General features: G+C 39.6%; 1 long non-coding RNA gene across 2 annotated transcripts in view; it reads right to left on the reverse strand.

The window, feature by feature from the left end:
• Positions 1-628: 628 nt before the first annotated feature.
• The window catches only part of LOC142042346 (uncharacterized), a 35,731-nt gene continuing 12,061 nt past the window's right edge, over positions 629-24,298 (reverse strand). Inside the window, exons 4-7 of one of the 2 annotated variants that reach the window (XR_012653713.1) lie at positions 19,180-19,411; positions 14,097-14,228; positions 13,115-13,258; positions 629-1,550 (exon numbers count right to left, since the gene is read on the reverse strand). This is a non-coding gene — a long non-coding RNA (uncharacterized LOC142042346). Of the gene's footprint in view, positions 1,551-13,114; positions 13,259-13,355; positions 14,229-19,179; positions 19,412-24,298 lie in introns of both variants that reach the window. The other variant, XR_012653714.1, reaches the window with a different exon arrangement.

Genomic DNA, 24,298 nt, shown 5'->3' on the forward strand with positions numbered 1-24,298 from the left:
AATGTTTCTAACTTCACCTTCATGTATTGTAAAGACCATTTCAAGCAGCTGAGCTACAGCATGTGAAGAAATTGTTCCTGCTGACAACTGCATGTTACCACTCTTTCAGCTGCGATGTGGGCCTGCATTGCCAGTCCAAACCAACGACAAGTAAAAATGCTGCAATGACATGTCGCGAGCTCCTTTCCTTAGACTCTGAATGTGCCCGTTGTACCAGCTTTTTCACTTAAGAATTAATAACATTCAGCAGAAGGTGCAATAACTGCTTAAACCACAGTGACTTAGTTGCTTGTAATTGTCTAACACAAAATTGTCTAACACAAAAAGAGATTCACATGATTTCGGTGGGTTTAGAGATTAATCAGATACAGCCCAGTAATTACGCCTCTAGGAAGGCATTCAGGTCTCTGTGACAGACACTCTGTGCAACTGTAAACACATCACATGGGGCCACGTACACAAAATTTACATTTGCCAAAAAAACCCAACATAAACCCAATTTGGTACTTAAGCACAAATAAGCATTCCCTTGGTAGTCCAGCTGAACACTTGAGAGGCTTCAGGCTTTTGCGCTGTAGCCACCAGAGTAAATCACATCACTTTGTGCGTGCCCACAAGCCGTTCTGGCCAAGCTGCAAGTCTTGCAACCCATCTCCTTCACATGCCTGGAACCTCACAAATTAGTCTTGTGCTGTCTTTATGTACAAAAGAGCATTTTAATTTGTAATTCTCATTTTTATCAGTCAGGTGAAACTAACTACTCAGTAGTTGGAGGAAAAAAAGTGAATCAGGGGTTCATACTCAAAGAAGTAAATTGAGTAATTCAGTCCAAAAAGCTCTTTCAATCTGAAAATCCCATCAACATGCCTGGCTCAGCACCACCCCCCCCTCCAAGAAAATGTCTAAATCTGAAAAAAACCCCACCTCTATCCTCAGTGTTTCTTTCTGGCTTTAAGCAGCCTCTCCTTCATGCCAGGCCTAGACACAAAACAGACTCGCTGTTCACTCTACAAAGAATCTTGATGTCTGGATTACCATATGTATTCGTGAACAGGGTATCCCAAGTCTTTATGGGTGTTGCTCCCCGAAACACTCCTGTGTGCCCACAAGCCACGTCCATACATGTAACACATACTTTCAATTTCATGCTACAGAAACATTTTGGTAACTGGCAGCAGCAAAGCCCTCCCAGTTTTTTCAGAATCTTTGAACAGAAGAAAATGACACAGAAAAATACTAGTGATGTCATGAGGCCAGGAGGGCACCCTATGATGCCCAAAAGAGAGACAAAACAAAATGCTACGTAACTCTACAGGGAGTTATCCCCAAACAGGGCGCATACAACCCAGTCAATGCCACGTGGCTTTGGTTTTTATTGAGTAGCTCGGGCACAATCTTGGTGATCTTCTTTGTTCTCCTTCCCTTCAATCCTCGCTCTCTCCTCCGCGACCTTCTGGGGAGGCTGGCATTCCTTCCATGAGCGATCCGTGTCAGATAACATCAGCTCTTTCTGCAGCGTGGCCAGCTGCCCAGCTGAACAAATCCAGGACCTAGTAATTTAATGTATTTTAGCAAACAGTCAACAGATTGTAAGAATTATTCATTAAAATCACTAAGGATTACAGTCACAGTGGTAAGGTAAAGAAAAAAGATTTAGTATCCTGTTACCAATCCCTCGGCCTGCTACTTCATATAAATAATGCTGCCTGGGATTTCTTATTAACTACAGCACTTCTGTTTAAAATCCTTCCTAAAAGTCTGGAAAACCAATTTTAGAGAAAATTCCAATTTAAACTTGGTTACAATTTACTTGTTAGATTAATCTTGCAAACTTTTAATGGGTACATTAATTAGACATCATTAATAATTCCAGTAGCAGCCATGAATTTCTGTTGTCCCTTAAACTAAATACGATTAACTTCACTCTTTCTCAAGGGCATAATTTTGCAAAAATTAGCAAGCACAAGAGTATAGGTTATTATAGTATTCAGAGTACCATTTTGTTTATGATTTCATGTGCAGGGCCAGATTGGCCTAAGAAGCACCCAGAATCTCATGCATTTTTACACCAATATCCTTGTGGGATTGAAGACAGCAATCAAACGGAAAATGGCTTAAAATGCCAAATTTTCAGCCACATTTCCTATATTCTAAGGCAAGTTATCTGAAAAAGAACTATCTCACCTCAAATGGATCTTCTTTAAACATAACAGTGTGCCTTCAGACACTGCAGAATTCCTACTGATGCTCAAATCTCTAATACAAAAGTTTAAAAAATACACAGTCTCTGTTGCGCAGAATGCAATTGTAAAAAATGCCATTAAAGGTTTCCCTTCGCTCCTATAATTCCAGCCATTTAATTAACCTTTAGACTTAAGATATCATCAAGACCGTGGAAAATAGAAAACTACACTGTTCCTAGCATTTTTGCCAGATTTTTGCTTTGCTGCCTCATTGAGTGTTTCTTGCTATTACTCCAGCAGCTGGCAAACGAAGTGCGTGCTGCGCACAGCAGGACAACGCTCCAGCGAGCCAGCAGAGCTCTCAGGTACCTAGTAGCTACCCAGCCGCATGTGTTTCCTAGCAGTTACCATCTCTCACTCTCTCCAAAAGGCACTGCCAAATAGGTTCATGACTCCTGTCTGCTCTTGAAATACATGTTCTCCACGATCTAGCTCAAGTTTTGCACACGCTTCATTTCCCAAAGACTTGCATTACAAGCACACCGTAATCACAGATGCCCTTTTTTTCATGGCATTAGACATTCTGGGCTCAGTTCTTTCACTTGTCCTGACAGAACCACTTTACATTTCAAGAAGTTAAGTAATTTATGGAAAGTAGGTCAGCAAACTGCAAAACACAACATTCCCAGTGCATGAGGCTATTATGGAAGCTGGGATTCATTCAGAGAATGGTAAGTCACCTGTTGCTTTTCCTGCCAGCGCATTCCCCACAATACAGAGAGTACCCTGTCTTTCACACACAGGGATTATTCAGCTCATGATATTGCATTAAATCCTATGTAATCAGATTTAGAGCTAAATATTCAGGCGCATCTGAGAGAGAGTTGCCACGCTGCCATGCATCTTCTCAATTGTTTACACTCCTGTCTGCTCCTTCCATATGACCTAACAGTCCCCAGTGCTTAATCAAATAAAGGTGAACACAACAACAAAGCATTCACTACTCCCTGTCTGTACAGGACAGATGATGAATCAAACTTCTGTCACACAGCCACTCCCAAAGGGAGAAGTCTTCGGGTGATCAATTGGTGTTTCATCAAATGGACCCCTTGTCCTCCCAGCTCCAACTCTTCTGATTGTTTTCTGTTAAATATCTGAGACAAAGAACTGCTGACCTCAACTTTCAAACTTCAACTTTCAGCATCGATCAACAGTAAATAATGGATAAGCCCTTGACAATACATTTCCATGCTATATCAATTTTTCTTCAGCTGGTGTATCAAGTCACAAGGATGCAACTCTGTCCCCAGAGACCACAGAGGTCTTTGAAACTCCTTTAAAGTGAGAGCAGTCCAGAACTTTATGCACTTAAATCATCTTCCCACTGGTAGGAACACCAGACAGTTGGCAGCCAGTGTCTGGGACCATTTACACAATTTTAGGCAATCCACAGCAGAGCTTTCAAGCTTTCAGAAAATTAATTAGTTCAGGATAATATAGTAAACTCAGAGCCGAGAAAGGAACCATCATATTTGTTGAGTGTGTTATGATATCATATTGTATTTATATGGTGAGAAAAACAATATTGCATGGCTTTTTTATTACATTCATTTGCTTGAGAAAAGGATACTGGGGAATCAGTGGGCAAAAAGCTAAAGCTAATTTTGGATGAGGCAACATGTGAAGCAAATGCCTTCATATAAAATAAGTTAGTGAAGCTATTTAAATATTTAAGTCTGGGAATCAACTGTGAGGAGAATGGAGGGAAAGAGTTATTTACATTTTTCTATGTTAAAACTTTTTCTGTTGTAGGTATTTTTCGTAATGCATAGCTTCATCCAGTGACATCCAGCTGATTCATGATTTTAAAAAAAGTAACAAATGTTCAAAATCAAGTCCCTTCCCTGTTGAGCTCAGTAACATGGGAGAGCAGGGGATATTTCCCTGCCTTTTCTCACAGTGCAGAGCTTCATGTTTTTAGCAAGTTCTCATTTTCTAAGCACCACAAAACAATCTCCTTGGCAGCTTTCCTTCCTGGTATGAACCTCGTTTTCAGCAAGCAAATGTCTATCCAGCCAGAATTCACTTACTTCTTATGCTAATACTGAACCTCTACAAGCTGACAACAAGGAGCTTTTTTTGTGTCTGTTACATTTTGGGGAAACATAGCCTCGTTTCATGCACCAGGGCCTCAGGCTTGCTTATATTAGTTTACATCGTGGAGGAACTTGGCCTAGTAATTCCCGATGTTGGCTCATCATTGCTAAACTATAAATGGATATCTCCTGTTTGGCTGGCTGCCCAGGCAGCTTTCTTTTAAATTCTTAATCCCACTTAAACAACATGTTCTTAATACAAACAAGTGGTGGTTTCCATACAGTATCTAAGTAACTAAATAAAGCACAGCTACCACCAATTACCTTCTCTCCAGCATGACTCGCCAAAATGCTGAAGACTAAAGACTATCTGACATTTCTCTTTCTGATGCTGCTACTCCTGCTTTTTCCAGTGAGCTCTTCAGCTTCTGCCCTCAGACAGTCACCCGTCTTGGTGCAATGAACTTAGGTCAGCTAACTAACTCAACTAACCACATTAGTCGCACCATTCTATGTAGCCTAATCTATTTACGACTCTTGAGCATCTCAGTGCCTTCCATGTGTCTACCCCAATATTCAGTTTTCCTTCACAGGTCCTATACTGCTCACCTACTTTATGGGCAGGTCTTAGTTTCTTTCTTATGGCTACAAAGAGTCCTGTTGTCATGATAACATTTATCCCCACAGTTAATATCCCCATTCTGTCTGCTGTGTTTCCATTAAAAACTATCCCCAGTCTGATCTGGTGCAACTAAAAATGTTTTGTATCAGGAAAAAAACAAGTAGTACATCAGACGAAGTATGTAGCTAGGAAGAAACAACACAAAAGGGTTCAGTTCTGTAGTGGATAACTATATACCTCGAAGAGGTTGCACAATACTTGATGAGAGAAGCCAAAGTATCCCCATTATAAAAGAAATACAGTCCTCTTGTCACAAATACACCTCCTGCCAGCTTGTTCTTTCACTAATAAAATACATAAATACATAATGGCATTTCTGATCTATAAAAAAAACCCAAATCTCTTATCCATATACATTGTAGGCAATAAAATGTGGGTCCATGTTTCCCCATCTATTTTAAGACTTCCTAATGTAGTTCAGACGTGGAAGCTGGGGGAAAAGAACACACATATCAGAAACCTTCATTCTTCTCCATAGTACAGCTTTTAGCCACATTCGTTACAATGTCCTAACTTGTTTATAACTAAATATGTATTTGTATACTTAAACAACATGGTAAGCCTTGATCACAGTTGCACTGGTGGATTTATGGGGCTACAGCTAGCCAGGACCCCAACTGCAAGTCAAGAGAGCCTGTTTTGGGGCACTAAGCTTCTTCAGAAAGAATATCCCATCTTTAAATTCATGAATAAGCTCCATTTACTGCCATGGTTAGTGGATTGTGTAAATACACAGCCCTGAGTGATTTCTTTAATCAGGGCCTTGTTTTCTTTAGAGAGAGGCCCTGAAGCATTCCCATGCAACCTGTTTCTCTTTTCTTTCAGCTGCGAACGTGAAGGATATCCAGGTCTTCTGGCCAAGCACTCCTGGTGTGACCTGGGACTCTCTGCACGGACACAACAGGGAACATGGCAGGTTCCCTACGCTGGGAAACTGCAAAAGCACTACTGCGGGGGTACAACCCAAACTTTTACTGCATCTCTTAGTCCAGACAGACTGTCAGAAACTGATCACCAAACCATAGATATGTTTTTCCAGTTCGAGCACAGTATCCACTCATTCCCTTCTTTGTCAGACTAGACACTCCCTAATGAGCATTTTAAGTTGTTTTAAATAATGCAGTTACTTATCTATTTGCCCGCAAAGAAATAATAAAGAAAAGCTTTCAGAGATATGATTAGCTCTAAAGGTCGTGTTAAATTTGGGAGAGAATAGAGAGAAAGAGGCTTTTACCAGAATGTGGGAGAATGTGTGTATATGAAGGCTGCAAATATTTCAGTCGAGTGGATTTTATTTTGCATTCTATCTGGTTTCACTTATATCATAATTGAAGGGAAATGGTGAGAGAAAATAAAGCACTTTCCCATGCTGTGTCTAAAGCTTTTTTCATGATTAAATGTCATCATGTCTCAAGAGTACCAAAAATACTGGTGAAGGCCATCTTAATTTTGAAAAACAAATATGCATGAGAACTGGTTGTAGCTGGACACAGTTTGAACTAAAGCAGGTCTGCCATCAGTGTAAGTTTTATTGTGATGTACCCTGGAGAGTTTGCATTAGGATCTTCAGTAGAAAAACAGTAAAAGATTTTTAAATCCAGCTAAAAAAACCCCTCTGTGTGGAACACTGGCCACATCACTTGTTATTGCCGCAAGCGAAAATACCACTAGAGGCATAACTATAACTTACCCCTTGAGAACAGAGCCAATCTCTGCTCTCACTCCAACAGATGTACCTTTCGCTTATAAGTGAAAACAGAGTTGGCTCTTACAGGAAAAGAAAGGACAGCAAAAAAGTTTGGAGAAAAGCAAGCAGCTAAGGAAAGTATGAAAGGGAAAAGTGGGCCACAGAAAAACTTGTCTTATTTTTTCTCCAGCTGATGATGCCTAATCAGGAAGTTTCCCCCATTCCTACTGACTTAACTGTGATTGAATGAAGAACCTGTCCCCATATATTGAAACATTTCATTCCCATCCCATATGACTCACTATCCGGTTGTCAAGTATATACATCAATGTATATATTTATACCTCATGTATATAACCATACATCCAGTCCTAATCAAAGCAGTCAGCTGTAATTGCTCAATTTCCACGTATTTTACTGTGTCATTTCTATGTTCATTTTAACTTGGTTCTGGACATTTCTGCAATCTAGTTTCTTTGCTAGGTTTTCAAAACTGGCCAACAACAGAAACACTTTCCATAAGGCATCCCAATTCCTTCCTCTCCAGCAACAACCTGTCAGAAGGGAATATGGGTGGTGGGAGTCAAAGTGTAGCCAAAGTGTAGTATTAAAGGAAGGTGAGAGCAAACGTTTGATAGCAGTTAACCTGTAAATGTGAATTCAAACTGAGTTAATAGTTCTGTCCTAAATCAGCTATTTGACTCAGCTTGGGATTTTAAGATAAACTTATATGCCTGTTGCCTCAATCTCCTTGCGAATTGGGACACATTTTTTGAAACAACAAATCCTCACTAAAATATTGAAAAGTGACTTTTAAAGTCCCATTGGTCACAACAGAGGCCAAGTCAGTTAAGCAATTAAGAGATTACTATTTTATTATTCTATTTTATTCAATTTAGAACTCAATCATGATACTTTTCAGAAGCTTTACTATTGTTAGCACATGCATTCGGGCACTATTTTATAAATTTCCACTGTGTTTGGGCTTCAGAGGTCTCTATTCCCACCAGAGAAATCTCACAAGATTCCTATTATCTCATTTTCCCTTTTTTTGGCCTTGCACTTTGACCCTGGCATTCTCAAAAGGACACTTGGCTTTTTACATTAGGCTTCAACCACAGACTGGTTTTCTAAACAATAAAATACAGTAACTCCTAGTCCATACTTGTCCAGAGTCAGAGAGACAGGCTCCACAAGCCAAATATATACAGTGGGAAAGTATAATTTAAAATGTTCCAGACTAAACATTTTAAAATCAGACAAAATAAATATTTCAAAGCACTAACCTGTAAACTACTGCTTGCTGATTCTGGAGCTTGATGTTGTTACTGCTGTAACTCCTTGATAAAAGATCATGTATCTTTAATGCTTTCAGTCATCCTACAGATAGCACAAGCAGCGTACGTTGGCTCACAAATTATTTGTGGTCCCTTCAGCATAACTATACCCAGTGCTGTACCTTTGAAGTTTGGAGTTTCAGTAGTTAATAGAAAGCCTGCCCTTCCTAGGGTCAGTTTATCAGTTGATGTCCTACAATTGTAAGACACTGCAATAGTCCCATTTGTTGCGAGAAGCATCTACTTCTAAGGTAAAACAAGATTTTTTTTGCACAGAGGAGATGAGATGTTAAGGTTCATACCCTCATCGTTTTTCATGAGATCAGCAAAACCGATAAACTTTCTTCTGGACAGCAATTGCTGGCCCAAGATGTCTTAGGGAGTACCAGGCTTCTAGAAGAATCACATCTTATGAAAAGATTCTCCAGTGTCATTTATTAACACCCATGTGTTGCTTACTCCCTGAGCCCTGTATGCATGCAATTAAGAGCATTTTCCCTGTCTGATTTGGTTATTTACTTTTTTAAAGTATAACAATTTGAATAATGAGTAGTTCTAGCTATACAAAATAATATCAGGCTCAGGATCATTCCGTGGACAAAGCTGCTGAGACCTGCCGGGATTCCCCTGGCATCAGGTAATTGCAGAGAGCGTGAGAAAGGCATCGCTGGCTCAAGGCCACTTGCTCTGTCCCTGTCCAGGAGGACAAGAGGGTGGGTTGAGGCAAGGAGGACCAGCTGCAGGGAGTGAGGTAGGCAGGGTGCCCGGGAGGATAACTTAAGCTACACTGCTGAATGTCTCAGACTTGTTGTAGCATTTTGTCGCCCACAGCTCCAGCCCGATCAGAACCAAGGTATGAGGAGCTAGCTGAAGTACGAGCTTATAGCAGGACAGGTTCACCCTCTACAACAAGGCATTGCTGTTTCCAGGTACTTGGATTTCCCAAACCTCTATGCTTCCACCTCCTCAGACAGGGTCTCACCAGACTCAGAAAGCAACATAAACATTATCACAATATGTCTGTCCCCTGCTGTATTCATCAGGCTTTCTCTCCACAGGTTTGGAAGGTTCTTTGAGGGACAGTTTTTTGATACTGTTCTGCACAACATCGTCATCTCTAAATTGGAGAGAGATGGCTTTGACAGATGGACCACTTGGTGGATAAGGAATTGGCTGGATGGTCGCACTCAACGAGTTGCAGTCAACAGGTCGATGTCCGAGTGAAGACCAGTGACGAGTGGTGTTCCTCAGGGGTTGGTACTGTGACTGGCACTGTTTAACATCTTTGTCAGCGATGTGGACAGTGGGATTGAGTGCATCCTCACCAAGTTTGCTGATGACACCAAGCTGTGTGATGTGCTCGACACACTGGAGGGAGGGGATGCTGTCCAGAGGGACCTTGACAGGTTTGAGAGGTGGGCCTGTGCGAACCTCATCAGGTTCAACAAGGCCAAGTGCAAGGTCCTGCACCTGGGTGGGGGCAATCCCAAGCACAAATACAGGCTGGGGGGTGAGTGGATTGAGAGCAGCCCTGAGGAGAAGGACTTGGGGATATTAGTGGATGAAAAACTGAATACGAGCCAGCAACGTGCACTCACAGCCCAGAAAGTCAACCGTATCCTGGGCTGCATCAAAAGAAGCGTGGCCAGAAAGTCAAGGGAGGTGATTGTCCCCCTCTACTCCACTCTTGTGAGATCCCACCTGCAGTACTGCGTTCAGCTCTGGGGCCCCCAACATCAGAAGGACATGGACCTGCTCAAGCAGGTCCAGAGGAGGGCCGTGAAGATGATCAGAGGGCTGGAGAACCTCCCCTATGAGGACAGGCTGAGAGAGTTGGGGTTGTTCAGCCTGGAGAAGAGAAGGCTCCAGGGAGACCCTATAGCAGCCTTCCAGTACCTAAAGGGGGCCTACAGGAAAGATGGGGAGGGACTCTTTATCGGGGAGTGCAGTGATAGGACAAGGGGGTAACAGTTTTAAACTGAAAAAGAGTAGATTGAGATTATATATTAGGAAGAAATTCTTTACTGTGAGGGCAGTGAGGCACTGGAACAAATTGCCCCAGGATGTTGTGGCTGCCCCATCCCTGGCATGTCCAAGGCCAGGTTGGATGGGGCTTGGAGCAATGCAGTCTAGTGGAAGGTGTCCCCGCCAACAACAGGGGGGTTGGAACTAGATGATCTTTAAGGTTCTTTGCAACCCAAACCATTCCATGATTCTGTGTTGGGGAGGTCATTAACTATAGGATTAAACTCAGTAGGGTATTCAGCTCTACAGGCCACTTAATTTAGTATCACTTAACCTTCAGCACGCAGATCAGCTACATCCTATGCAGAAGTGTTCATGATATCAAACACAAAAGTGTTTCGAGATTATCTAGGGCTCGTACCCCAGGCAAATCACCTGCCTGAGCACTAAAACCAGTAGTGTAGATAAGGAAGTGTCAAAGCTGGATTTATTATTCCAACCAGAAAAATGATATTTCTATTTTAAAAAGAAAGAAAAAGTAAAAGACTTGCAGCTCAGGAGCCCAGGGAAAGCACTGATAAACATATCTTGCAATTACATTCCTGTAGATGTCTCTGCCAGACGATTTCATGTTCCAGCAGGAAATTTATCATGCTCTCTGTGTCACAAACAAGTAAACTGAGAGGTCACCAAAGCTATTTCTATAGCCTTCAGAAGGATCTGAAGGAGTCAAACCTTTCCACTGACCAATAGGAAGGACATCACGATTCCTTCACTTTGCTTTGCAAATTGCTTTATCCAGCTTGCATATGGAGAAAACATCTTCCGAAACAAGTCAATCATTAAAACATATGATACTCGTGTCAGTGAGGAACAAACGTTGTACACTACTACTATTACTGTCACCTGCAAAATTAAATACTGAGCAAGCTTTAATACTGAGCAAACTACTTCTCTCAGTAAGACATGGAAGTGTTGACTCTTTTCCAGCTTTACTCTGGGATTCTGTTAGCAGAGGATTTATGTATAAAAGTACCACTTAGTGTTTTAAAGTTAAATCTGATGACCTCACTCATGTAAAATTCCTGGAGTTAAAACAAATTTGCGATTTGCATCTACTACTGTGGCTGACACATTTCTAAGAATGAAGCACTCAGGGAGCAGGCATTGTCTCCAAGTTAAGACTCAGAGGCAGAAGAGCAGGCCATGAATATGGTAACACTGCATGTTGAAGCTAATGATTTTTTATCAATTTCAATTAAGTGTTGAATGCTAAGCATCCAGTACAATTTGCAGTGGTAAGCCCGAGAAGCTGTGACACAGGGGGAGACAAAAATTGTCCATTTTCATGAGACAAGTTAGTAATTTTACAATATTTAATTAGATATTGCTAGGGACCAGGTCATAAAGCAAATAGAGTAGCATGTATTATAGAATTATCTATAAACCAATAGACAATCACAGAAGTTTATTTTAACATCCAAAACCATCCCGTAACATCACTGCTGGGACAGGACATTTTATAATTCATTGCTAGGTGCAAGTGAATGCTGTACAACCTCTGTGTGTGCGTGTGCATGTACTTCAATTTTCTCGTGGTACAAAAGCTATTCATTAATGTGACTGTATATGACATGGCTGTTGAGAGCCACTAGCGTGACCCTCGTGTTTCCTGTTTTCTGAATCGAGATTTGAATTAACAGATGACATAAATTCCCAGGCTCTGTAACAAAGCAATGAGCTGATATGTGACCACAGATAGTAAGGAAGATTTTAAAAACTATATATGAAGAAAGAAGCAATAACCTGACTCCTGCTGCCCATTGAAGTAAGTAGAATTAGTAGTGTCTTCTTTTAGAACAAGTGCCTGTGTGAACACCTATTTCTGGAATAAGAATATCAGCACAGAGGGTTTATACAACCCACACTTACACCCCTGGAAAAAGAAAAGAAAATCTTAACACCTCTTTGCAGCATTTATTTCAGAGCAGCTATTTTGTAGATTTCCACACGTGGACAAGTTCTTGTATCAGTGATCACAGGTTAATGTGATACATTGTGTTGAATGTTGCTTATATATAAGAATAAGGTCTATTAATGCAACCAAATAAACAATTATGTGTCATTAAACATCAGTTTTGCAATCTAATAGTAAGATAATGATAAAAATCTATCCATTAGTTCAATGGATACTTCAGTGGACAGCGGCATTTACTTCTTTTAACATACTAATACTTCCTAATAGCAAGTGTATACGTTATCCTTCTTCCTCACTATGGGAAGATTTCTAATAAGCCCAACTACTCCTGGTGTGAGCAGCACTTACTGCATTTCTTTCTCGAAATGCAAAAGGTATCATTTAACTCACATATTGTAAATAACTTGACAAGAAGAAACGTGCTACATGAACTTGTCCATGGTTTTATAAGAAAATGACAAACATGGTTTTCCACTGCACTGCCGAAAGCAAATTAGCCACATGCACACCCAGCCAGTTACTGAGGGACTTAAAGTACATCCAGCACTGCACGGGAAAGTCTTAGCCTTAAGTGACAAAATTCTCAAAGGCAAAGGTATACAGTAATTGCTGCACAGCTCAGGAAGGGAAATGCCATCTGCTCTACCACTAAATACAACACCGCACACCTAGTCAGGTGAAGTATTTGATCTGAATTGTCCTATATACCAAGGACAATACAAATTATATGTACACCATGGAAACAGCCAACACCAAGTCACTTCCACCTGCATTAAATCCAGAGCCTGAACTCTTAGAGGTGTTGCTGCAGGGACACTAATGCAGATTAGACAGGACAAGGAATAAAATTGACAGACTTGAAAATAATGAATACTGGTCCCGGACTCACGCTGGTGAACCTGTACAGCTGCTCAGCAATACCAAATGAATACACGGGTCTGGATCGCCACTAAAGGAAAGATCTTAACATTGTGCTTAGTCAAATAATATAGAGGCTGCAAGGCCCCTTATACTACCTCCACGGTGAAAGAACCAGGTGGAGGGAGCTTAGTTCAAGAGTAAATGATACTTACTTTTAAAAGAAAGTTTCCACTACCAAGACAGAGAGTGGAAACAAGACTTACATTTTGAAAGGTAACACATCACAACTTCTTACATGAACAAAATCACACAGGAGCAACCATACCTGGCATTTTAACTTCTGATAGTTCCCTCTGTAATACTTCCACCTTTCTAAAATATTCACAGTGTCAGAGTGCTAATCCACCTTTTGGACATTCTCTCTCTGGATAGTGTGGATTTCCAGCCTAAGACTTTTTCTTCTTTTTCCCTAGGAAAAATGCATTTTAAGAATAAATTTAATAATCAATTGTTTCAAAGACAAATTATTTATTACATTTTAAAAGTGAAGGGTAATCCTCCTATACCTTCAGATTCAGTGAGATGCAGGGACATAACTGAAGGAGTAAAGGATTAATATGACCATATATTCCAGATGAGGTAGTAGAATTCCATTTGCTTTAAGAAGTGCCTGTGTCTGTTTTCCACGTTCTTCTAATGAATATTTCATATGGGTTTTAATGCAATGCAAGGGTAGAGCATAATGTAGGTAGGTGTAATGGATACAGGATAGTGCATTGCTGCTGAAAAGCCAAGTAGATGTGGCCAAAGCAAAAGAAGCAGTGCCCCTGTGGAACTTAAAACAGCTCTAGGAAAACTAACAGTTCAGCAAGCTTTAGTAAGTACTATGAAATTCTCTCCCTTGTTGTTACCGTCGAAATATGCTTGCATGTTCTCTATCAGCCATTTCACTTTGTTGACTGAATGAGATGTTTTGCAGTCCTGAAAAAAAAAAAAAACCAAACAAAAAAAACCCAACCAAAACAAAACCCAACACATCTTGTTTATAGTTTCACTTCATTCATGAAGTATTCCAGATGACCCCATCAAAAAAGATCACAGCAAACCCTCGATTCTATACATGGTAAAATCAAGTTATTACAGCTTTTCAATTAAGGAGCCCAAGATCTCCCTAACTTTTCCATAACTAAACAGATTAATTGTAGTTCAGGGACATTCCCTTTGGTGTACAAAGCATTCTCTGCATCTGCCCTGCAAATCCTTTATTAAGCTGAAGCTAAGGAAAGACAGAGCTCAAGAGTACCCACCACTGAATGGAAGATGCACAAATTTAGTTGATGTTTCATGCATTCTATTCAGCGTCAAATATCTGAAGGAAAGACATCATTCTTTGTCACCATGGCTGCCTAGGTATGCATTTATTGATCAGAGTATTGAGGCTGAAAAGACAGAGAAAAGAGAACAATACTGCACATAATCCACCAGGTATTCCAAGACTGCGATGTCAGTTTGATGTGGAGGACATTTCATTTTTATGTCATATTTGAAGCATGGCCAGTTTCCATCTAATTGCTAAGAATAAACTACATTGCAATTTCAGTGAAAGCCCTTAGGCTTTAGTCATCTACAAATGCGTTTGAAGCTTTCCACAATCAAGCAGATGTTTGGTCTTCCTTTTTTTATTTATTTTTTTTTAATCTGATGAAAAAAAAAAAAAAGCTGTTTCATCTTATGCTTTTAAGGCTGCTCAAAAGTCTTGCTCATGATATACATAAGATTGCACTGGGAAACACAAGGACTACTCAAACTCAAATCTATACCTTATGGAGATGGAATAGACTGTTTCCCTAATCCATTTGCTACAGCTCACAGTCTAGAGGACTGTAAGGGATGAATAGTAGGGATCCTTGCACAAAGCGCATAGAATTGACCTCAGCTGCCCTCCTATGAATAATGGTAGCTATTTCAGTGAGGTGATGGCAACGGTAGCAATATAGTACTTTGTAGCTCCCACTCATGAGCAAGGCAGGGAAGCAAAAAATAATTCAGCCCTCAAGACATTTGCTGTGCTGATATTTTTTCCTCTTCTTTTTCATAGCCCCAGCATAGTTATAGTAATGAACTATTTATGCTGGTGCAGCTAACAGTCCCCTAAGCATAAGAGTCGAGTCATCAGCCACCTTAAGCGCATTTAAAAAAAAAAAAAAAAAAACAACAAGAAAGAGAAACAAAGTTACCTTCATAGATCGTAAACCTAAAGGATTCATTAGGCACAGCTTCTCTGAAGACAGTTGCTGTTACAACATTGATGGCGTGCATAAACAGACAGGTACAGCTAAGAGGTGATGGATGTAGTCAGAGTATTGTCCTCCATCATTCCCATTCACCTTTTTCATTATTCTTCACTTTTTAACTATGACAGGGAATTATTTAAAGGCACACTCATGTTATCATAATCAAATTATCATATTCCGCTTTCAGGCATTGTGCGGATTTCATAGCAGGTTCCAATGTTGGTTTGACTATGGTGAGATTTTTTTTTTTTTTTCCTCCAAGCACCCTCTGCCTGGGGACTTCCTCCCTAACTAGATGTTTTTCTGCTCAGGACCTGTACAGATAACAGCCTATGAGATGGAAAATAATGAAAGAACACTTTCCTTGAAGTTAGATTTTCTGTGCAGTGTATTCAAAATGAAGACCAGATTTTCAGTTCTAGCCAAAAATTCAGAGAGAAAAAAGAAAAGGTTGTAGCAGGGGTATAGAGTGTACTATGGTATTTCTTCCTCCTCATTTCTCATTCCTATGTATACTTGAAAGCAGCTTTGTCTTGCTTAGGCTAATGGAGGTAATACAGACCTGAACTTAAAATTGAGGTTCATAGCAACATCAGCATGAGAACACTGTACTCCAGTCATAACTGAACTCGGCTAAGCTGATTCCACAGGAAACTTTTCCTAAGAATTCAGCAGTTTGATCCAGGACTGCAGTCTGTTTAGAATCTCACAGCTTTAACATTTCAGTGCACTAAATGCAGAAACATTTAAGGTATCTCCTTGAAAAGCAAGCTGCCTGCATGAAAATACTTCACTATACCAAGTATTGGAGGAGCCAAAGAAACCACCAGAATACCAAGCTTACTGAAGCCCTGGATCTCTTTGAAAATGCTTTGAAATATTTTGGGGGTTTTATGATTTTTCTTATCTAGCCCTACGATGCTCAGTTTTGTTCGCTTGTAATCTTCAAAAACTAGCATTGATATTTGGGGGATGGGGAGTAATATCTTCAGGTTTCCAGCTGCTAGTGGTAAGATAAATTGTTGTCAATACCCACTGAACATTTTCAGGTACCAAGAAATTCCAATTTCTCAGAAAACTTATTGGTCTTATGTTCACATGACAGCACAAACATCACCACTATTTTTCTGGCTACTCAAATACACAATGGTCAGCTTCACAAAGTCAGCATTTACCTGTAGTTAACACACACTGGGGTTTCCCAAAACTACAGTCACTGTTTTATGTATAGGGGAAAAAAAAAATCAAACAGTTGTGGTACAGAAGAAATCATGTGACTGTTAAATATTTTTAAAGTCACTTTTTATTCACTTGCCCATCATTCCCCAATGGCCAAAAACATCATTAAGTGCCTACTTCCATCACGAGACTAACTTATCATCAGTTTCAAGAACTGTCCAGGTTACACATCTCTTTGCATAGTATAGTAAAGTCATAGTGAAATGCAGTAAAGAGCACAGATACAGCTAAAAAAGCTACTTACATATGTAAAATAAATTACAAGGATGGCATGTTCCATATCATTGAATCCTAATTATTTTCTGTTGAGGAAAAAATTGGAAAAATTGTCTGCTAACTTTCTGATTTTAACTGCTTCACAGTAAAAAAAAAACAAAAAAAAACCAAAAAACACCAAAACAAAAAAAACCCAGTCTGTAGCTTTATTTGTGAGCTTACTTTTAACAAGTTTCCTTCAGAAATAATTATGGATTCTTTAAAGAAATACTGAATCATCCAGCCAAGTAAGAAAACTATTTCTACAGAAAAGTTCAACCAAAAAGTTTCTAACAACTACAACAAAGCGATAGCAGCATTTTTATAAAATATACTTTTTTTTTAAGAAACAATGGCAGAGGATATATTTGAATATGCTATTAATGCCTTGGTTTTAGCATTCAAGCTTAAGGATAAACAAGACCAAAAATTCCATATATAAATATAAACTGTAAGCTAAAAAGGCAGTGGCATATAATATAGATGAGATGATTAGTAAGAGCAGCCTGAGAAAACTGCACCAGAGGGTAAAAACTAATGATTGACAAATATTAAGCACCAAAAGGACTACATGTAAAAGGGGAAAAAACAGGACTTGTTGACAAGTGAAGAGCAGTGAGAGGAGATGAGCTGAACATATTTTTTTTAATGAGGTGTTAAGTAGATCAGCTCAAGAGGTTGGATAATGACTGTGCTGATGAGTTGGCCAGGGGTGTGAAAAAAGCTGAATAACATGACATTTGGGAAACTCAGGAGAGTGGTAAAACATGAGATGAAATAGCTTCTAAGAAAAAAGGTGAACTACTTGGGCCACTCAGATAACTTTTAGTGATGCTAGCACTGCAAGGACCTGGCATCTCGTTAAGGTAGTATATATAAAAAAAAGCATGGACAAATTAAAAGAAAAAAATCCTACCTTATATCAACTCCCTCACTCCCAGACAAAACTTCTGAAAACCCAAGTGCTCTGTTACTCTTCCTATCTTCAGATCTTGGTTAAGCAGTGCAGTTGAATGTAGCTACTCATCTAAACTATACTGAAGTTTATGCAGAAGTGCACTGGACAGCCCTTCTAAGGAAATAGGTATTCATCTGAAAGAGTCCTGTGATAATGTCAGATGTTCTAAATGCTCCACAGAAGTAGATCACAACAGCAAACAATAAACACAGAGTAAGATTATGAGTTTTCTACCTTCTGACCTTTACCAAAACTGTGTCCTCCAGACTGTGGGGGATAGGACATAGAATTAAGTCTTCATATCACAGCTACCAGCTCCTCAACATAGAAGGATAGGATGTGCTTCTGTGGTTTGTCTGTTGGATGTCTGAATACTTTCATATACCTGTAGTAGCACCAGGCATCTCCTAGCTTTTCCTACGCATTGCCATTCTACTCTATGTCCGTAACTCTAGTATCCCTCTGGAGAACTGGGGGGACACATCTACACCAAGGCAGTACCACACTTGCATGCCATGTCAATGGAGCAGGGGGAGAAGAACAAAAAGAACAGGCAGGATTTGCTTCATCGAGTATCAGAATTTAAAAAAAAAGAAAAAAAAAAAAATCAAACCAACCCTGTGGGAACATTTTAATGAGAAATAGACCAAGCAGGAGCACTGTCAGGTTGTGCAAAAATAAGTTTTATAAGTGTCTAAAATAGCTAGTGGTTGTTTGAAGGAACTTGGCAGTGACAAAGACAGAGGAAGTTTGTGGTGGGTGTTCAAGGATGGCAAGGAACAGGATATGTTTATGTGCAGAGATGATAAATATAAACTCCAAGGTGCAGCAGAGATGAAAGACCGCTCATCAACAGTATCTGTAGAAGGTCAGGGTGCAGTATAAAAGCAGTGGAAAAAGACATAGGCTACTACTCACACAGAAGATAGCAGAGAGAGATTTTATGCCACTTCCCCATGGTTTTGCTAGGCCAATATATAAAAATACATAAAAGCTACCCTTACAAACCGAAGTTTTGTTTGTACCAGAATCACAGACAACACAAGCTGAAGAACTGGTGACCCGCACTGCAAAAGTATTACTCCGTGTAAAAAGTATTTTACAGAAAAAATGTGCTATTAAAGTCAGTGCAACAGTATCTGACTCTGGCTGTTCATCAGAAGAGATGAATGGAAATATTAGGATTTCAGACTTGCCACTCCTGTGATGGAAGTGAAGATAGCTCTGAGTTCTGAGAATATCATCAAACACTGCCACAAAATTAGACGAAAGGGCTGTATAAATACATAACATAATATTTCCTTTAAAATAGAGTTTGAGATACTGCTGGCATGACAACCCACATCATACCAAACTTAGGATTGAATATGAAGTCTTGTTTCAAAGTAAATTTTTCACGTTTCATGGCCTGTGAGTTGTATCATAAAAAAAAAGTATGAGATATGAATTTGTCTGCCACTAAAGCAAAGGCATTTACACATAAAATGTTTCACAAAGGCTAGACATGGTAATTCATGAAGTGATGTAAAACTATTAAAGAGGGTTCTGACCATATGACTTAGTTCTTTGTTTCCTTTCACAAATGACCGGCTGATAAGCAAAACTCTTTATGAGTCTCTCAACATAGAAAATGCCATTCATTACCTGGTGCAACTGTGGTTCTAATTCATCAAGCAACTGGATATTTAATTCATCAGATGATCCGTTTCTCACCACAGTTCTTTCCAAGTTTGTTTCCAGAGTCTTATTTTTCAGGTAAGAATCCAATGGTCCTTGTTTCAAGTGATTGTGACAGTGAAACCCATACAGAAAGCTCAAACACAGACGGTTCACCTTTAACTGCTTGTTTATCTTGAGCATCACAGCCACATTTAATCTGGAAACAATTGACATTGATTAAAAATGCAAGGTAGTCTCAAAGGGGAAAAGTAGGGTAGATGGGCAGGTAGAGAACAGGGTGGGAACGATGACACCGCTCAGATCCAGCTTTACAGATGTCCTGCGAAGAAAGCACTACCTGAACAGTGAGCTGGGGAAATAGCAGGATGAGCAGAGCAATTTTTGTTGTTATTTCTGCTACTACACCCATCTTGGCAGCTACAAAATATTAAAACCTACTAAAGGAGACTTTCCCACTCTGTGTTCTGACACAAGTCTTTCCGCATCAGCTGGAGCTCCAGCCCAGCCGTGCTTACTCTGGCTCAGGTTGTAGACAAAGGAATCAACAAATTCAAAATAGAGGAACAGCAGAGGAAGAGGGAGAAATGCTGAGGAAAAGAAAGAACAACAAAAACCCAACAACAACAAAGAAAGAACAGAAGTTTAAAATTTCTATTTCAAATAAAAATACTAAATGTTTTCCCAGGAAGTGTGTCTTTATGGGCCACCTGAAAAATATATGTTTTATTTTACTACTATGCTATGCAATCACTAGGACACTATGTGGCCAGAGGAGATTGCAGCATAAAGTAGATCTTGAGGTCCACTAATTTAGTAATATTCAATAGTTTTAGGGGTATTTTTTTTCTACTGCTCTTAATCAGAACACAGAGACCAGCAAATGGGCCATATGTGATGAAATGCAAGTAGAAAAATCGAGCTTGCCATTGTTCTTAAAACTGTTATGCACATATCTGACAGCAACTAACTTAGATCAAAGCAGAGTACAGAGGGGATCAGAAAGCAACAGCCACCAAAGCAGGAAAAGAAGATGTGAAAAGAGCTACAAGCTAACTAACCACAGGGACATAAAATTGGTATTGACCAAAGCTGCAAAGCAATGGCACCCAGCGGTGTCAAAGACATTATTTTACTTCAAAACTACAGAAGAAACGGAAACATTAAGGTGTGTCATGAAAGAAAGGGTTGTAATAAAGTATAAAGATGTAACATTGAGAGCCTCTTGCACAATTAAAGTTGCAAACACCCAACAGGGGAGATAAGACACTTTCTGTATTTTCACCTACATAAAAATTGTTTAGCATAAACAAACAAGTTTTGGCACTATAAAAAAGCAGTCCTGCCATTATGTACGGGGAGCAGAAGTGGAACTGGAATACCATTTTGCTTCCCATAGGTTACTGCATTAAACTTCAGGGACTGTTAAATATTAGAAACAGGCATCCTCAACCAGTTTTGTTTTTCCCCACTCCAGGCTGTTGTCATCCTAGTAGATCCATATATAGGGAGTGCTGTGCATCATTATTTGTATGCCAGTCATGCTCACTCCAGGCCAGACAACCCTGTCTTATAGAGAGCCCAAGAGAGCTGGTAGTCACAAAAACCTTCTTTTGGCTATTCCTCAACATCGATCCCTCCATCAGTGGGAAAGTCAGGTAAGCCAAACGGCTCTCCCTGGAGCACCCAACTCAAGCCTAGACAAAACACTGTGGATATACCATCCCCATGGCTCTCTGGCAGGGAATCTTTAACGGATTCTCCTATTTTCTAAACAATAAGCAAGTTTCAGTCTGGGCTTTAATCCAGCTAGGACAATCACAATTTTCATTTTCTAAACCAAATTGTTTAGCCATGTGAAACATAGAAAGCAATGCCCACGGTCACATGTCAGTGGAAAAACATCAGAGAAAGAAGAGCCCTTTCTTCTGACACTAAAATATAAGCTTTACTAGATCAATGGTGGGGAGGGGGAGAAAAAAAGAAAAAAATAATACCAGTAACAGATTCTACTCCTCTCTCTTTGTTTCTTTTCTTCAAACTATAAATTCTCTAGCCCTCTCTTACTTGGTTCCTGCTATCAATTTAGAGAAACTGCTAGCAATTCTTCACCAACCTGCGAGGCACACAGTGTCACCCGCCTGCCCCAGCGAACGGCAGAAACAGCATCAGCTGCCGGCTCTGCCTTCTCTGCAGCTGAAACAGCAATGAGGTGGCAGCTGAAGAGCAAACAAGATGGATGGGAAATGGTTCTGTGCTGAAGTCTGCAGTACATGTTAGGAAAAGTTCAAGCAGAGGATGTCAGGGTCAAGGTCTGCTTCTTCCCTGTCACCTGTCCTTCCAAGGGGACAATTTGTCGTGGGTAGCTGCGTACATGTGTAACTATTAGAAAAAGGTACTGTAAATTGTTTCCTTTCTGTCAGATTAATTGCTGTGTGCTTTATTTAGGAGCAACTTAATCACACAGAGCATAAAAATAAATGCGTGTTCAGCAGCTCGATTTATTCTGAAGTCCTGCTCAGCCTGCTGTGAGGCTACAGTTTCAATCATGAGACGTGTTTCTCTTCAACAGATAAATTTGCCAGACATTCAGTGGAAAAAATGCTTCCATTATAGCACATAGCCAGTCTGCTGAGAACCTGGCATTTGTTGACATTGGTGTCACTGAATTCAGGGACATGGATCCCAACCTCACCAGTTCTTTTAAGACTCCAGTTTTACACTGGCTTTGAGGAAGCATTTGCTAGTAAGTCTGAAGTTGAAAAATAAATAGGAAGCCATGTGCTCACAGTGAAAAAGAGGCATAAAATGAAAATTATAGGGCTTTTTAAAAGAAGTTTACACTGAAACTCTTCCCTCTGCATCATGACTACACACTGGGGGGGGGGGGGGGGACGACTACAAACAAACAAAAAAACCACCCCAAACTGGAGACTCCCCTCCTGTATGTGAATGTGAAATACGCAATAACAGTTTTCATTAATTTCCACATTGAGCATGAAATGGTTCCTGCACATTGAAAGAATGTATAAGTATACATGACACGAGTTTTGAAAACTACTACCAAATGATTGCTTTACTAGTCAACCAGCTAACTGCAAACTCTATTTGGAGAGCTGGAAGTGGCTTCATCTTTTAATTCATCCTTTCAGTACCATCAGAACAGAACTGTGTCAGAACATATTCCAGTCTTCCCAATAGAAGTTGATGACACATCTTGAAAGCTGCCTTGCAAAAATGACTAACATTTCAACAGTAAACCAATATTACTGCTTAAGAATAATACAGGAGTCACATAGAAGTATTATTATCTGGGTTATTATTATTTTTAACTTAATTAAATGCCTGTAAACAGTTATACCACAGAAATATAGGAATTTGGTTATTACTATCACAAATTTTACTGATACCTTAAAAAAAAAAAAAGTACGTTGCAGATTTCTGAGAAAGGATGAACCAGTCATCAGAAAGGAAAACTCCTGTCTTAGAAAAATGTGGGCCCACAACAACAGAGTCTCAACTAAAGGAATTTATCTTTTAATGCGGTGGTGCATACATCACCCTTTGCTGCTTTGGAGAGTGCGGTCTCATGATCCTGGAATTCCCTACATGGAGATGGGCCTCTCGCTGTTTCCCCCATTCACAGCAGAATCAAGGGAGCTGGAGAAACAAATGCTATGTACTGTATTATATTTAAGTTTTGAGTGATTGTTCTTAAGATTTTTACATTCCTAGAGATGTTACTACATTTTTAGGAAGACAAATGCTTCACAGAATATGGAAGGATACTCCAAAAACACAGGTTAGAAAGATCACTGCTATTATTACTTCTGCTGAGAGCAATACTTTTCTGTTAAGGAGTGATGTAAATGAACTTTGATGTAAAAGACACAATATACTGGTTATTTTTTCAGAGGTATTAGTGAGAGAAGCTGAGAATTGAAATATTCTTTTATCTTCCTTCTATAAAACACAGGAGTGAAAATGGGATTGACTGGAGTGAAAGTGGGACTGAAAAGGTGTTTGTAAAGACTTGAACCTACAGGAGGAATACCAAAGCAGAGGAGTTATTGGCAAGCTGTACTGTGGGAGGGCAGATGGGTCACTGAAAACAGAGGACAGTATAAAAGAAGGCAGGAAGGTAAGAGCTGCAGGTAAAAGCAAATTTGCAGAGGGGAAGAAACAAGCTAGATTAATATTGATGCAACGAAAAGAGAAAGATTAGCATGTAGATGCAGGCAAACACTGCAAATTAAAAATATAGGAAGTTTCTCTATAGCAAGTATTAGCTGTCAGATGACACCTAGTTATAGACACAGATATGAAGCTTTAATCATGTTGGCTTCTCTTTTCTGATCCTCGTATAGAAAGTACCCTGGAGATGATGGCTATGGCTCAGTTGTACAAGACCTTAGCTGTCACACGACATTAAAAACTGGTGTAAAGAGAAGGCAAAGACAGAAGAAATTGATGGAAGGAGCAAGAGAGTTTATTCCACTATCTTTGCTCAATGAGAAGCAAGAAGAGATAAAATAAGTTACAGTCCTTTGAAATATGAAACACTGTTCACATACTGAATATTTAATCTGGTTCAGTTCAGTTATGTTTCCACAAGCACTCTAAAGCCTAGTTTTTAACAAAATCTTAGCTGAATCTTTGAGTGTGAAAAATTGCACTGAACATCCACAAAGAAAAAAAAAAGTGTGTTTTTAGGATTTCCTCGTTTGTATGCAGAAATAAATATCTCAAAATATTTTTTTCTTTTGTGCCCTTCTTCCTATTTGATCCCAAATATGAAAAAAAAAAGTATTTAACACTAAGCTTGAATGTCAGAAGATGCTATTCTCAGGATGTGGCAGTTCATATTTTATCTGAGCAGGTTTGCCTATTCCTGAAGAATCTCTCTAAACACAAAACAGAAGAGTGAACTAGGAGTAAAACAACAGGAACCATATATGCACCACAGCCAGTAGTACAGAGAAGAGACTTCAAATGCAATGTAGTATGCCAATCACCAGCACAGCTTTAAAATCAAATAATGCTGCCCCATCTCCAGGTCTGCCACCACTTCTTATAAAATATCGGT

Source organism: Buteo buteo, chromosome 20 (assembly GCF_964188355.1).
Source record: "Buteo buteo chromosome 20, bButBut1.hap1.1, whole genome shotgun sequence".
NCBI lineage: Eukaryota > Metazoa > Chordata > Aves > Accipitriformes > Accipitridae > Buteo > Buteo buteo.